At 37.4% G+C, this 16250-nt stretch overlaps 1 non-coding gene across 1 annotated transcript; it reads right to left on the bottom strand.

The window, feature by feature from the left end:
- Positions 1-12032: 12032 nt before the first annotated feature.
- Positions 12033-12113, bottom strand: TRNAL-AAG (transfer RNA leucine (anticodon AAG)). The gene has a single exon. It is a non-coding gene; the product is annotated as a tRNA-Leu (tRNA).
- Positions 12114-16250: the final 4137 nt, after the last annotated feature.

The raw sequence follows: 16250 nt of genomic DNA, 5'->3' as shown, positions 1-16250 counted from the left end.
TTTGATGCTTGGAAAAAAATTAATCCATTTGTATTCTTTATAAAGGTTTAGGGATCAAAAGATAACATAATTATTAAATCTTATTAGGATCCCACAAGAAATTTTTTGAACTCGAGTCCTTTCGAACCAAAACCTTAATCTAACATTTTAGACTAACTCCAACATTAATAGTCAAGTTCTAGACATTAATGTTCACATATTTCTTAAAAAGATATAGGAATGAAAATAGATTAGGGATGGGCTAACATTAAAAGAAACAAAATACCTTAGACCAATTTGGTCATCTTTTAACTCTAATATATGAAATGTCCATGTACTTAATGTAACAACCAAAGAATCTACCTAGGCCTATACGGAATCGTCACAAAGCCATCCAATTGTTGAGGTTGCCTGAGGGTACGAGAATCAAATATGGAAAATACCTCGAAATTTAGATGAAGATTTGTGGAGTTTCTATACAAGTCAAAGCTGGTGATCATACAGCTGTTAAAGAGGACGATGAGAGCTTCCTTTTCATGCCCTAAATTTGAAGAGAGCCTACAAGTGTTATGGCCTTATACCATGAATTCACGATGCATGTTGAATTTGAAGGTTATAGGAGCATTGCACAAACCAATGATACAAGTAAAATAACGAAAAATGCCCTTACTATACCTTCTATGATGTTTTATGGCTTTTACGACTAACCTGAAGTTTTATATGGCATCTAGTTATGATGTTATGAAGCATAGAAATGATAGGTATTTTTTGTGATAGGAGTAGAACATCACATGCTTAGGTTATACCCTTAGCTTTTTATGATAGACCCTCTAAAGTCAGAACCATGAACTTACAAACCTATGCATTATTTCTAAGGGTATAGCCAAGCCAAGTAAGTTGATTCGAGAAAAAACACATCCACGACCCTGAGCCAAATACAACGCCCAAACAACTAGGTGTCACTAAATATAAGAGACTCAAACATGCTATATGCCCTCAGTCATCTTAGACCTCCACCTATGCGATACACCATGATCACATGTATATTCTTTTTGTAGGATGTTAGACTCATACTATGTCATGAGGGATGTAGATGAATGTTCAGTCTATTGGCTAAAACCAGAATTTGAATTGTGATTTGAGTCTTGAACATAGGTTTTTCTTTAATTCATGATATTTACCGGTCATGTGACCTAGCTAGTCTTTTTAAGGGAGTGTTTTTAGGTATAGAACTAGAAAGTATAATGTATGGAAAAGAAAGTACACAACCTGATGGGACCCACCTCCGACCTATGCGATACACCAAGATCACATGTTTTTCTCACTTCAATGGGTGGAATGCCATGTCCATATTCTTTTTGTAGGATGTTAGACTCATATTAGGTCACGGGGGATGCATGACAATGTTGAGTCGAAGGGGTGAAACCAAAATTGAAATTCTTATTTGAGTCCCGAACATAAGTTTTTCTCAAATTCATGAAGCTTGTTTTCTAGGAACATAGGTTTTAGGTATTACAAAAGACTGAGATATTCATGATTATACAACCACGAATAAAATGACAAATTATTTTTTCCGACCCAAATGTTCTGGTGAATGTACAAGTCAAAGAACATTATGAATATTTCATCGATCTGATTGATTATTATTTAATATATAAGTATCTTTATCAAATGCAACGAAAGTTTAAATATTTTTCTTGAAAAAGTGAGATTAAAGTTGAAATTCATGTAGGTAAATCTATAAAAACTCTATTATCATATCATAATAACCTTGTTACTAAGATTAATTGATAGACAGTGATATTGTATTCCAACTCTACGAGTCAATATAATTTTTTGAAAATTATGATGTAAGAGAAGAAAATAAGTCCTTGTAGAAATGGTCGAATAAAAAACTGAGATATACGCTATTACAAGACTCTTCTTAGGAGATAGAGACGGCATATGAACTTGATTGCCTTTAAAACTATCTATAAGAGAGAGATTTTGGAAGAGTAGTAAAGTTAGTTTATAACACTTTAATAATTGGGATTGCCAAATATCATAATCGCACTCTTATGGCAGCAGGACAACGATTGTGTGACACTTGTTCTAACCCATTGAACAAGTCAGCCATGTGAAAATTGAACTTTGTGGACAATCTTAACGTATGATCGAGCCTCGAGTCACATCTGAGATAAATTATTTCATAAAAAGTGAGGGAAGAAATGAGTTGAAAACAACTTGAAAGAAAGTAATGTTATATGCTAAAAGCAAATAAGCAACAACCACAACTTTGATGGCTTATAACGTGGTGAAGAATTGATAAATAGTCATGACAGCAATACGCCTTCAACAAACATGACCGTGACATCTTTACCCACTCAATTGGTTGATGCCTTTGACAACCAACTCTTTGTGAACTTAGCGATGTATGATAATGTTGACTTTAAAGTCTCTTGATGTGTTTCCAGCTGATCTCAAATTAAAGAGCCTCTTCTAATCTACCATGAACTATTGAAAATCACTTCTTGGTTCGTCAAGTTTTCGTCAACTCTTCACGTCTTTTCAGCTAGAATCTCTCCTACTTCCTTCGTAGCAGGAGATCATACTGCCTTCTTGTGCCTAGTGTTTTCCTGGTCAGGATTGTAACGTTTCAAGTTACTGACATGGACAACAGGGCTAGTCTGCATCCATTAGAGAAATTGAATCATGTATGATGCATTCCCGACATTCTTAATGACTTCGGCTGGTCCATAGTATTGTTGCACCACTCGTTGGTTTTTATTGCTTTGAAATTGAAGCTGATCTAATCTTAGCGTGATTAGAACTCTTTCTATTTTGGCATTGTTGTGGCCTACATTTTCTACCAGATCTTCTCTTAATTTGTCTCGATGTTTTCTTGAGTAAACACGAGTTACTTCGAAAGTTTGTCTACACCCTTCAATGATAGTGTTGGTTTGGGATCTCTTTCTAGCATTCACGTGATCACTAACATAAACCTTTTCTAGTCTAATAAACTCAACTTTCAACGAGTTGTTTAGCTATTTGTACAGTTCAGAACAATAAGTGTAGAACTCCCTCATGTGAAGTTCGTGAATGCTGTTATATTCGTTTGACTATTTTTCATTCTGATTACCATACTAACCCTATTTTTATGTTAATTAGGTCCTACAAATGAATTTTTGTGTTAATTAGGAGTTACAAGCCTCATGTGAAGTTCGTGAATGCTATTATATTCGTTTGACTATTTTTCATTCTGATTACCATACTAACCCTATTTTTATGTTAATTAAGTCCTACAAATAAATTTTTGTGTTAATTAGGAGTTACAAGCATAAAAGCAAGCTAAAAAATGCATGTTACATCCTGATAAGTAGATGCATGGACTTTAGGCAACTAATACTTGTAGGGATTGTGAGGATGTGCTAGCATGCGAGCGTTTCTTACCTTAGGTGGTTAGAATATACATGTTAGGACTACAAAAGAGTAATTTTGGATGTGAATACATTGTATGTATGATAGAAAATTATCGATATGCCCCTAGGATAAGATTTTGGGATGCATGTTGTTTTTTTATATTTTTCCGTAGAGATATTTATAAAATACGCAAGAAATTATCAAAAATTTTCTAGTATGAGATTTAAGATAAATGTTGTGCTAAAAAGGAGGATGCACTATACTCATATGTGCTTCCCGCTATTGATGGATGTTAGCTTGTGGTTGAGCTTGTTTGTTTGCAAATGTTTAAGTTTCTACTTTTAGTGCTTTAGGTGATTGATAGGATATCTCACTAATAAACTTGCACGCATATTTTGATTATGTATATCATGCAATAGGTGTTTAAGAGGATAATCTTCCTAGTAAAGCATATACAAGAGAACCAAGTTAAGACTAGGACAAAAAAGCTAGAGATATTTCGAGCCAACTCAGGTTAGTACATTTTCAGTAGACTGAGCACTTTAGGATCATAAGCAGCAATCAAAGATTTAGACCTGCGTGCACCCAGAGTATAGATTAGCCGATGAGCTAGTCCTAAACATCTTAGAAACAATAGTTGAGAATCACACTACATAGACAAACTAAGAACCTAGAAAATCTTCATGGAATCCAAGAAAAAATTTATGGACTTATGAGATCGCTTGTAACATGAATGGATCTAACACCATATTCATCACTATCGTATTCCGAGCATTCCAAAGGAGATGAAGCAATGAATATTTTATTCATGATGTTCCACTAAATTAACCATGTGAGATTCACTCCTACTGGAGCCCTCGAACAATACCAATGGAGATAGTATTCCTCACTTGTAAACCCATGATCTTCCACTAAATTAACCATCCAACCTCAAAGATTGAAGATCTCATGAAAGAGGTTCAACGGATATCTAACACCATGTTTATCACTATCGTATTCCGAGCATTCCAAAGGAGATGAAGACAATGAAGATTTTATTCATGATCTTCCACTAAATTAACCATCCAACCTCAAAGATTGAAGATCTCATGAAAGAGGTTCAACGGATATCTAACACCATGTTCATCACTATCGTATTCCGAGCATTCCAAAGGGTATGAAGACAATGAAGATTTTATTCATGATCGTCCACTAAATTAACCAATGTGGGATTCACTCCCATTGGAGCCCTTGAACAAAGTACACCCCTTTGTTCAACAGGAACACTCTTAATACCATGTTAGAATCACGGGTTTCCACATTGGTATGATATTGTCACTTTGAGCATAAGCTCTAATGGCTTTACTTTGGGCTTCCCCAAAAGGCCTCGTACCAACGGAGAAAGTATTCCTTAGTTATAAACCCATGATCATCCACTAAATTAACCAACGTGGGACTCACTCCCAATAATCCTCAACATTTTCTAGCCAATCCCCATTCTCATCCCCATTATCATCAATTTGGTTATATTTGCGATTTTTTTTTTAAGTATATTGAACCTTGCTCATACCTTCCTCCATTATGGGTTTTTACCCCATATTCTATGGAAAATTGTTGGGAGAGAAGTCTCACATTGGCTAATTAAAAAGATACCATGAATTTATAAACAAGGAATACATTCCATTGGTATGGGGCCTTTTGGGAAAATCAAAAGCAAAGCCAAACAATATCATATCATTGTGATGTTCATGATTCCTAACATCATATCAGAATCATGCCCTAACTTATTTATGTTAATATAATCCTCAAATATCGAACAAAGAAGTTGTGAGCCTCAAAGGTGTAGTCAAAAGTGACTCAAGTGTCAAACAAAGGGTGTACTTTGTTCGAGGGTTCCAGAGAAGGAGTCGAGTCTCGATTAAGAGAAGGTTATTCGAGGGATTCATAGTTAGGGGAGGCTCTATGGTGTACTTTGTTTGAGGACAGAAGTGTTCGGAGAAGATCCCACATTGGCTAATTAAGCAAAGTCATGAGAGTTTATACTCAAAGTGCACAATGTCATACCATTGAAGAAAAGCGATGTGAGTATAAATAGGAAATGGTTTAATACTCTATTTCGTAATGTAAATAGATTATGAAATGATTGCAACGACTCAGTGCCCAGTTTTGTCATCACTCACATGTATTTTATAGATCTTTGAATGTTTCATTATTCTCCTCTTTTCTTTTTCTTCTTCTTCTTCTTGCTATTACTTATATATCTTAATTTGGGTGAGGAAATGTAATAGCAAAAATAAATAAACAAATAAAAATAATTATAGTAAGGTAGTTAAAATAATAATAATAATAATAAATAAATAAATAAAAACAACATTTCCCCACTTCTCTCCACTAACCTCTCATCCGTAAACAAATTTATGGATGTCTTCCCGGAGGACCTCCCGGGAATCCCTCCATCGCGAGAGGTAGACTTCGGAATAGAATTGGAACCAGGAACGGACCCATCTCTAAGGCCCCGTACTGCATGGCACCAGCAGAACTAAAACAACTTAAATCACAGCTGCAATTCCTATTAGATAAAGGCTTCATTCGACCTAGCGTGTCCCCTTGGGGTGCACCAGTGTTGTTTGTCAAAAAGAAAGACGGCTCAATGTGTTTATGCATTGATTATAGGGAATTAAACAAGAGGACGGTAAAGAACAAATACCCGTTACCCTGTATCGAGGACCTATTTGACCAACTGCGAGGGGCGACAGTGTTTTCTAAAATAGATTTTCAATCAGGATATCATCAAATTAAGATTAAAAATGAAGACATACCGAAAACAGCCTTTCGAACCAGATATGGTCACTACGAGTTTGTGGTGATGTCTTTTGGACTCACCAATGCCCCAACGGTATTTATGGAATTAATGAACCGAGTATTTAAGGAGTGCTTAGACTCGTTTGTGATCGTGTTCATAGACGACATCTTGATATACTCAAAAATGAACCTAGAACACAAGAGCACCTTCGCAAAGCCTTAACTATCCTAAGGGAGAACAAGTTGTATGCCAAATTCTCAAAGTGCGAATTTTGGCTACGACAGGTTTCGTTTCTGGGGCACATAGTGTCTAAAGATGGAATTTTCATAGATCCCAATAAGATAGAAGCTGTCACAAAGTGGAAACGCCCAACATCGGTCACCGAGATACGAAGTTTCTTGGGATTGATGGGTTACTATCGAAGGTTTGTCCAGGACTTCGCTAGAATAGCCACGCCTCTCACCCAATTGACAAAAAAAGGTGTACCTTTCGTTTGGGATGCTACTTGTGAGGCTAGCTTTCAAGAGATAAAACAAAGACTAGTATCCGCCCTAGTGCTCACAGTTCCAGAGAGTTCTGTGGGATACGTGATTTACAGTGATGCATCCAAAAAGGGGTTAGGGTGTGTACTGATGCAACATGACAAGGTTGTTGTGTATGCATCACGCCAACTAAAGTATTACGAGAAAAACTATCCTACACATGATTTGGAGCTGGCAGCGGTGGTGTTCGCGTTAAAAATTTGGCGACACTACCTATATGGCGAAAAGACCCAAATCTATACAAACCATAAAAGCCTAAAATACTTCTTCACACAAAAAGAATTGAACATGAGGCAACGTAGATGGTAAGAGCTGGTAAAAGATTATGACATAGATATCCAGTACCACCCTGGAAAAGTAAACGTAGTCGCTGATGCACTGAGTCGAAAAGCAGTACACTCGTCGGCCCTCATCACAAGGGAGCCACGAGTGTGAACTGATTTCAAACGAGCTGACATAATGGTAGTAATCGAAGAAGTGGCAGCCCAAATAGCCCGACTGACAGAGCGTCCCACGCTCAGACAAAGGATCATAGACTTACAACGTGGGGATCCAAGCCTAAGCAAAATCGTAGACCAATTGAAAGTAGGCCCAGTGGACAAATTTTCTATGTCAACAAATGACGGATTATTATATCAAGGACGTTTATGTGTGCCACCCATGAGCGAAATAAAGAATGAAATCCTAACTAAGGCACACAACTCACCCTTCTCGATACATCCAGGTGGAACAAAGATGAATCAAGACTTGAAACAACACTTCTGGTGGCCAAGTATGAAAAGGGATATCGCGGAGTACGTGAGTAAGTGTCTGGTGTGCCAACAAGTAAAAGCCCCTAGACAGAAAAACGCCGGGCTACTACAACCTCTAAGTATACTGGAATGGAAATGGGAAAACATTGCCTTGGATTTCATAGTATGCCTACCCAAAACATTAAAGGGCTATACGGTAATCTGGGTGGTCGTCGATCGTCTGACAAAGTCGGCTCACTTCCTACCGGGTAACGCAACATATACAGTAGACAATTGGGCCCAACTGTATGTGAAAGAAATTGTGAGGTTGCATGGAGTACCGATGTCAATTGTGTCGGATCGGGACCCGCGAGTTTACATCGGCCTTTTGGCGCGGACTCCAAAAAGCGATGGGTACCCGCCTCGCCTTTAGCACCGCCTGTTGTTTTTCGACAATCAGCAAGGATAGTCGACAAGTGAAATCCTTTTCGGTGAGAGGAAATCGTTTGACGGGAAGATGTTGGAAGAAAATAAAAATGCGAAAAATAACAGAGAGAGAGAGAATTGGTGAGGCCAACTAAATCTGTGTCACTTTCATCCATCTAAAAAAATTTCCTGTTGTATATGAGCCCTATGGCTCATGTCCTCCAGACTCCAACTTCTTCCATCTAAAAAAATTTCCTGTTGTATATGAGCCCTATGGCTCATGTCCTCCAGACTCCAACTTCTTCCATCTAAAAAAATTTCCTGTTGTATATGAGCCCTATGGCTCATGTCCTCCAGACTCCAACTCTTGTTCGGCCACCTCTTCTTCGAGAAGGCGCGACGCCAGTCAAGGTGGTTCACCTCTTTCTAATAGGTCTTCCATCCTCTGGTACCTGGCCGAGAGGCTGACTAGTTGCTCTATCTCTAACTCTAGGATGTAAAGACAGTTTTGCCATGCACCAAACTTGCGTGAGCAACCTCGTCGATCCTAAGTAACCCACGCTTGATGGAAGCGTGGCAGCCGACCTTATCGAGTTGACCCAGGCTCACAATATTAGCCATGCCTCCCTTGCCGACGAACAGGATGGTGCCGCGCCCTTCGATCTCGACGACGGAGTGGGCCCCGATCATATGGTTTGTTGCCCCCGTGTCGAGGACCCATCGCTGGTGCTTTTGTTGCTTGCCTCTTTCACTGATTTGAGCGAACACTCACTCCTTCCTTCAGTTGAATTGGCTCTCCAGCCGGTGCCTTTGTTATGCACATATCGCTGGTGCTTTTGCTGCTTGCCTCTTTCACTGATTTGAGCGAACACTCACTCCTTCCTTCAGTTGAATTTTGGCTCTCCAGCCGGTGCCTTTGTTATGCACATATCGCTGGTGCTTTTGCTGCTTGCCTCTTTCACTGATTTGAGCGAACACTCACTCCTTCTTTCAGTTGAATTGGCTGCCTTTGTTATGCACATATCGCTGGTCCATAGTATTTTTGCACCACTCGTTGGTTTTTTTTGCTTTGAATTCGAAGTTGATCTAATCTTATCGTGATTAGAACTCTTTCTATATTGGAATTGTTGTGGCCTACTTTTTCTATCCGATCTTCTCTTCATTCGTCTAGATTTTTTTTAAGTAAACAGGAGTTACTTAAAAAATTTGTCTCCACCCTTGAATTAAAGTGTTGGTTTGGGATCTCTCTAGCATTCAGGCGATCACTGATACCCACCTTTGCTGGTCTAATAAACTTAACTTTCAACAACTTGTTTAGCTATTTGGGCGTTTAGGAACTAGTTCGTCCAGCCTGTACCCCTGTATCTGACCCATAACCGCAACCCCATCTATCAACAAGCAGCTATACTACCCCTGTAGTGCCATGCGTGAAAATGAGTGTAGAACTCCCTTGCACCATGTGAAGGGCATGAATGTTATTTTATTCGTTTGACCTTTGTTTGATTATTTTTCATCTCAATTTTGATACTAACTTTATTTTTACGTTAATTAGGTTTCATAAATGAATTTTTGTGTTAATTACGACCTATAAGAATAAAAGCAAGCTCGAAAAGGCACACTACATCCTTATAAGTAGCCATATAAACTTTAGGTAAGTAATATTTGTAGGGATTATTAGGATGTGCTAGCATGCAAGTGTTTCTTACGTTAGGTGGTCAGAATATGCATGTTAGGACTAGAAAAGAGTAATTTTGGATGAGAACACATTGTATGTATGATACGGAAAATTATCGATATCCCGTAGTGTAAGATTTTGGGATGCATGTTGTTTTTTTGAATTTTTCGTAGTGATAGAAAGAGAATATGCATGACTAAAATATCATATGAGTAATATGGATGAGTATACTACTTAAGATGTAAGAAGTTATCAAAATTATCTATTATGAGATTGAAGATAAATTTTGTTTTAAATGCTTTCCATTGCGTAAGAAAGGAGGATGCGCTATAGTGATATGTGTTCTAGCTTCTGGTTGCTCGGTGATTGATAGGATATCTCACTAATAAACTTGCACGAATATTTTGATTATGTATATCATGCATTAGGTGTTTAAGAGGATAATCTTCCTAGCAAAATATGTACAAGAGAACCAAGTTAAGACTAGAGCATAAAAGCTAGAGCGATTTCGAGCCAACTCAGGTCAGTACATTTTCAGTTGACCAAGCACTCTGGGATCATAAGGAGCAATCAAAGATTTAGACCTGTGTACACCCAGAGTATAGATTAAACGATGAGCTAGTCCTAAACGTCTTAGAAACAATAGTTGAGAATCAAACTATATAGACATCCTAAGAAACTAGAAAATCTTCATGGCACCCAAGAAAAAATTTGAAGGACTTATGAGATCGCTTGTAACATGAATAGATCATTGTGAGGAGTCGTTATCATGTGTAGAGTAAACCCACTTTGAGTACGGACAGGAGACTACGTAAATAGTTAACTTGAAGTGTCACTATTTGTACGTGGAATCTAACGTCAAAACTGGCTTCGAAGCGGCCCAAGATGGTTGGAAAGAGTCAGAACAGCAAAAACGGGATCCAAATAGTAAACCCAAGCCAAATGCACTTAATATGAGTCATAGTCGCACCTAACCATGGATGAAGGGGTGCAAGTTAACAATTTCGATATTTCTTTTTCTAACCCAAATCAACATAATTGTATTAAAATGGATGCAATTTGAAGAAAACGAATCTACTTGCCAAAATAGTTTCTTCGAATAGACGATCTTTCCTTCACAAATATGGACTGAACTAAAATTACACGTCTCTTCTCTTGTGAGAAAAAAATCTCTTAGAAAAACTTCCTCTTCAAATCATTGTTTTAAGAGTTTTCCACAAATCTTTGATCTTTTGTTCAAGTCATAGCAATGAAGATCTATCGTGTGAAAATTCGTTTGGCTAAACATAAGAAGTCTTGAAATTTTGCTAAAACGTTCTCTATGACCTTCAAATGTATGCTTGCTTAACTTGAATTTTTTTATATTTGATCCCAAATTTATTGTTTTAAAGTGTTTAGAAATCATTTTCTTGGATTAGATGATGAATAGCTCAAGCATATGTGACTCAACTTCAAAGATTAAAGATCTCATGAAAGAGGTTCAACAAATAATAACAAAATTGAAGCTAGGCACTTACGCCACTTTTGAATAGTTCAAACACGACACTATCATATTTCGAGCATTCCAAATCATCAAAGTGCATAGGATAGAAAACAAAATAAACGAATATCCATAATCACCCATCCGATTTTGTATCTCCAGTTCTTCGAGAACTTTGTCGAAGATTGGATGCTTGTTGAGTGATGCTGCAAAAAACAAATTAAGGGGGAGATGAAGCCAATGAAGATTCTATTCATGAATTCAGCCTTTTCTATTGAAGATTGTTGGGAGAGAAATTCCACGTTGGTTAATTAAAATGGTGATTATGATTTATAAGTATTGAATACATCTCTATTGGTATGAGGTCTTTTGTTGAAACTAAAAGCAAAGTCATGAGAGGTTATACTCAGAGTGAACAATATCATACCATTGTGATGTTCGTGATTCCTAACATGATATCAGAGTCATGCCTTTAACTTAGCCATGTCAATAGAATCCTCAAATGTCGAACAAAGAAGTTGTGGGCCTCAAAGGTGTTGTCAAAAGTAACTCAAGTGTCGAACAAAAGGTGTCTTTGTTCGAGGGCTCCAGAGAAGGAGTCGAGTCTCGATTAAGAGAAGGTTGTTTGAGGGATTCATAGGCCTTAGGGGAGGCTCTATGGTGTACTTTGTTTGAGGACAGAATTGTTTGGAGAGGAGTCCCACGTTGACTAATTAAGAGACTGATTATGGGTTTATAAGTAATGAGTACATCTACATTGGTATGAGACATTTTGGGGAAACCAATAGCAAAGCCACGAGAGATAATCCATTCCTATTCTTTATAAAGGTATAGGGATAAAAATATTAAAATTAAAAGATAATGTCATTGCTAAATCCATATAAGGACCCTCAAGAAATTTCTCAAAATAAATATTGAGAGTAGATTGAACCCCTTTCGGACCAAAAAGGGCCTTTGGCCGATAGTATTCTCATATTAAACATCGGACCAAAGATATGAAGAAATTTCTCGAAATAATTGTTGAGAGTGGGATTTGAACCCACGCCCTTTCAGACCAGAACCTTAATCTGGCGCCTTAGACCAACTTCGCCATCTCAACTTTGATGCTTAAAAAAAAATTAATCCATCTGCATTCTTTGATGTTAAAAGACAGTATAATTGCTAAATTCATATAAGGAGACCTTAGATCAACTTGGCTATCTCAACTCTGATTTTTAAAATTGATAAATGTATCCATCCATGTTTTCTATAAAGATTCAGGGATCAAAATATTAAACCTTGATTAAAAGATAATATAATTATTAAGACTTATTATGATCCCACAAGAAATTTTTCAAAATTATTATTGAGAGTGAGATTTGAACCTCTGTCCTTTCAAACCAAAACCTTAATCTCGCTTCATAGACTAACTCCAACCTTAATAGTCAATTTCTAGACATTAATGTTCACATATTTCTTAAAAAGGTATAGGAATGAAAATAGATTAGGGATGAGCTAAAACATTAAAAGAAACAAAATACCTTAGACCAACTTGGTCATCCCAACTCTAATATATGAAATGTACATATATGTAACAACCAAAGAATCTACCTAGGCCTATATGGAACTGCCACAAAGCCATCCAATGGTTGAGATTGCCTGAGGGGACGAGAATCAAATATGGAAAAGACCTCGAAAGTTAGAGGAAGATTTGTGGAGCTTCTATACAAGTCAAAGCTTGTGATCATAGAGCTGTTAAAGAGGACGATGAGAGCTTCCTTTTCATGCCCTAAATTTGAAGAGAGCCTACAAGTGTTATGACCTTATACCATGAATTCACGATGCATGTTGAATTTGAAGGTTATAGGAGCATTGCACAAACAAATGATACAAGTAAGATAACGAAAAATGCCCTTACTATACCTTCTATGATGTTTTATGGCTTTTACGACTAACCTGAAGTTTTATATGGCATCTAGTTATGATGTTAAGAAGCATAGAAATGATATGTATTTTTTTTTTTTTCATAGGAGTAGAACATCACATGCTTAGGTTATACCCTTAGCTTTTTATGATAGACCCTCTAAAGTCAGAACCATAAACTTACAAACCTATGCATCATTTATAAGGGTATAGCCAAGCCAAGTAAGTTGAATTCGAGAAAAAACACATCCACGACCCTGAGCCAAATACAACGCCCAAACAATTAGGTGTCACTAAATATAAGAGACTCAAACATGCTATATGACCTCAGTCATCTTAGACCTCCACCTATGTGATACACCATGATCATATGTATATTCTTTTTGTAGGATGTTAGACTCATACTATGTCATGAGGGATGTAGAAGAATGCTCAGTCTGAATTTTGATTTGAGTCCTGAACATAGGTTTTTCTAAAATTCATGATATTTATCGATCATGTGACCTAGCTAGTCTTTTTAGAGGAGGGTAGAAAGTACACAACCTGATGGGACCCACCTCCGACCTATGCGATACACCAAGATCACATGTTTTTCTCACTTCAATGGGTGGAATGCCATGTCCTTTTTTTTTTTTTTTTTTTTTTTTTTTTTTTTGTAGGATGTTAGACTCATATTAGGTCATGGGGGATGCATGAGAATGTTGGGTCGAAGGGGTGAAACCAGAATTCAAATTCTTATTTAAGTCTCGAACATAGGTTTTTCTCAAATTCATGAAGCTTCTTTTCTAGGAACATAGGTCTTAGGTATTACAAAAGACTGAGATATTCATGATTATACAACCATGAATAAAACGACAAATTATTTTTTCCTACCCAAATGTTGTGGTGAATGTAGAAGTCAAAGAACATTATTCATATTTCATCAATCTGATTGATAATTATTTAATGTATAAATATCTTTATCAAATACAACTAAAGTTTAAATATTTTTCTTGAAAAAGTGAGATTAAAGTTGAAATTCATGTAGGTAAATCTATAAAAACACTATTATCATATCATAATAGACCGTACAAGAACCTTGTAAAATAAGATTAATTAATAGACAGTGATATTGTATTCCAACTCTACGACTCAGTATAATTTTGTAAAAATTGTGATGTAAGAGAAGAAAATAAGTCCTCGTAGAAATGGTCACATAAAAAACTTAGTTATACGCGATTACCAGACTCTTTTTAGGAGACAGAGACTGCATATGAACTTGATTGTCTTTAAAACTACCTATAAGAGAGGGATTTTGGAAGAGTAGTAAGGTTAGTTTAAAACACTTTAATAATTGGGATTGCCAAATGTCATAATCGCACTCTTGTGGCAGCAGAACAACAATTGTAAGTTTTCGGGTTAAAGGCCCCCAACATGCGGCGGGTCTTCGGTTCAACTCCAACACAAATTTCTCCATCTGTTTCTCTTCAGTGCCTGCTAGTGACGGTTCAGGAAGGCTTTCTTAAAGATTTCCCACGTTGTGATCCCCTCTCCCAGGTTGATACTCTGTTTATTATCTGCCCACCATACTTCTGCGTCTTTTTGCAGTACATACGTCGCACACGTCACCTTATGTTCATCAGGGCATCTCATTGATTCAAAGGTTGTTTCCTTGTTTGCGATCCACATCTGAGCTACTATGGGATCTTCCTTTGAACCGACAAATGGACGGGGGTTATACTGCCTGAAGTCTTTTAACCAACTGCCCCCCTATCCGGTTGCGGGTTTCTGGCCGGTTGTATGGCTACCGCATCCACCAGTTGCGTGGTCGTCACGTTGGCTAGTTGCGTTGCCATTGCTGCGACTTGTTGCGTAGCTAACAACGTGGCCTGTTGTGTGGCCAGCATTGTTTGCATTGTCGTTTGGAGTGACTCCAACATTAATCTTGTGGCGGGGTCTAACCCAACTTGTGGTGCAGCTTGAGGGGGCGGTGCGTATTCAGGAGGGGGTACAGCTTGTGGGTGAGGTGCGTATTCAGGAGGGGGTACAGCTTGTGGGAGAGGTGCGTGTTCAGGAGGTGGTTCAAACGCATAGGGTCCAGTAGTAGACCCTTCTTGGGATGAGATTCTTTCGGCTTCTCTTTTTCCCCCTCTCCTAATGGGAGGTCATCCTCTCCCTTTCTCGCCTCTTCTACGATCTTTGTGCGGCATGGTTCGAGAAACCAAGAAAATGATTCTATCTAAGTTTATGATTCACTTGTAACATTCCTTACATTCTACTATATAATTCAGGGAAAAGAAAACATAAATGACGCAACGTAGAGACATGCATTGACAAGATCACATCACAACACAAAATCATACCGTATCATGACATTCAATATTTAAAGCCAACCACATATCACAAAAATATCCGTTTCAATATTTAAAGCCAACCACATATCACAAAAATATCCGTCCTTGCTAGTCTACAAGATCTATAACCTAGGGCTCTGATACCAACTGTAACGACCCAAGCCCACCGCTAGCAGATATTGTCCTCTTTGGACTCCCTTTGTCCTTTTTGGGCTCCCTTTCGGGCTTCCCCTCAACGCTTTAAAACGCGTCTGCTAGGGGAAGGTTTCCACACCCTGGGCTTTCCCTTTCAGGCTTCCCCTTTGGGCTTTAAAACGCGTTTGCTAGGGGAAGGTTTCCACACCCTTATAAATAGTGGTTTGTTCTCCTCCCCAACCAATGTGTGACAACACATTTTTGATGTAGGACATCATAAGTACGCATTAAACTTCCTTGATACATCGGCCCATACTCTAACATCATGTGGTCCAATAGGAATGTGATGAATAAGAGCAACTGGATCACTAGAAAACTATCATCATTTTGCAACAATCTCTCTTAAGTCATGTCAATATAATAACTTAGTAGTTAATTTGAGTATTATTATTATGCTCTAGGAGAAGAAAAATATAACAAATGAAATAATAATGTAATCAATAATTTAGTCATCAAATTAAAAAATATAACTAATGAGAGATAATTTGGAACGAGTTACTCATAGTCCTTTTACATGCTCACGATTAGGCTCAATAACCTTATTCAAGGTATCATCAACAACATTATTTGTTGAAGTTATTGTCTCAACCTCGGCTTGTTCAATACGCTCCTACAAATATAGTACTTCCAAACTTTCTGCGTATACGAGGGAGTTGTCTCTTTTTCATGATTTTATACTTTTCAACTATTGAATCAGAAGACATATGTAACATTTATATCAAAGTATATAATAATCTCGAAAATATCATACTACATTTTTTTTATCGGTAAATATTCATTACCATAGAGTTCATACTTGTTTATTC

Source organism: Cucurbita pepo, chromosome 20, assembly GCF_057944985.1.
Source record: "Cucurbita pepo subsp. pepo isolate OVF chromosome 20, ASM5794498v1, whole genome shotgun sequence".
NCBI lineage: Eukaryota > Viridiplantae > Streptophyta > Magnoliopsida > Cucurbitales > Cucurbitaceae > Cucurbita > Cucurbita pepo.
This window is presented reverse-complemented; position numbering and strand designations above follow the sequence as displayed.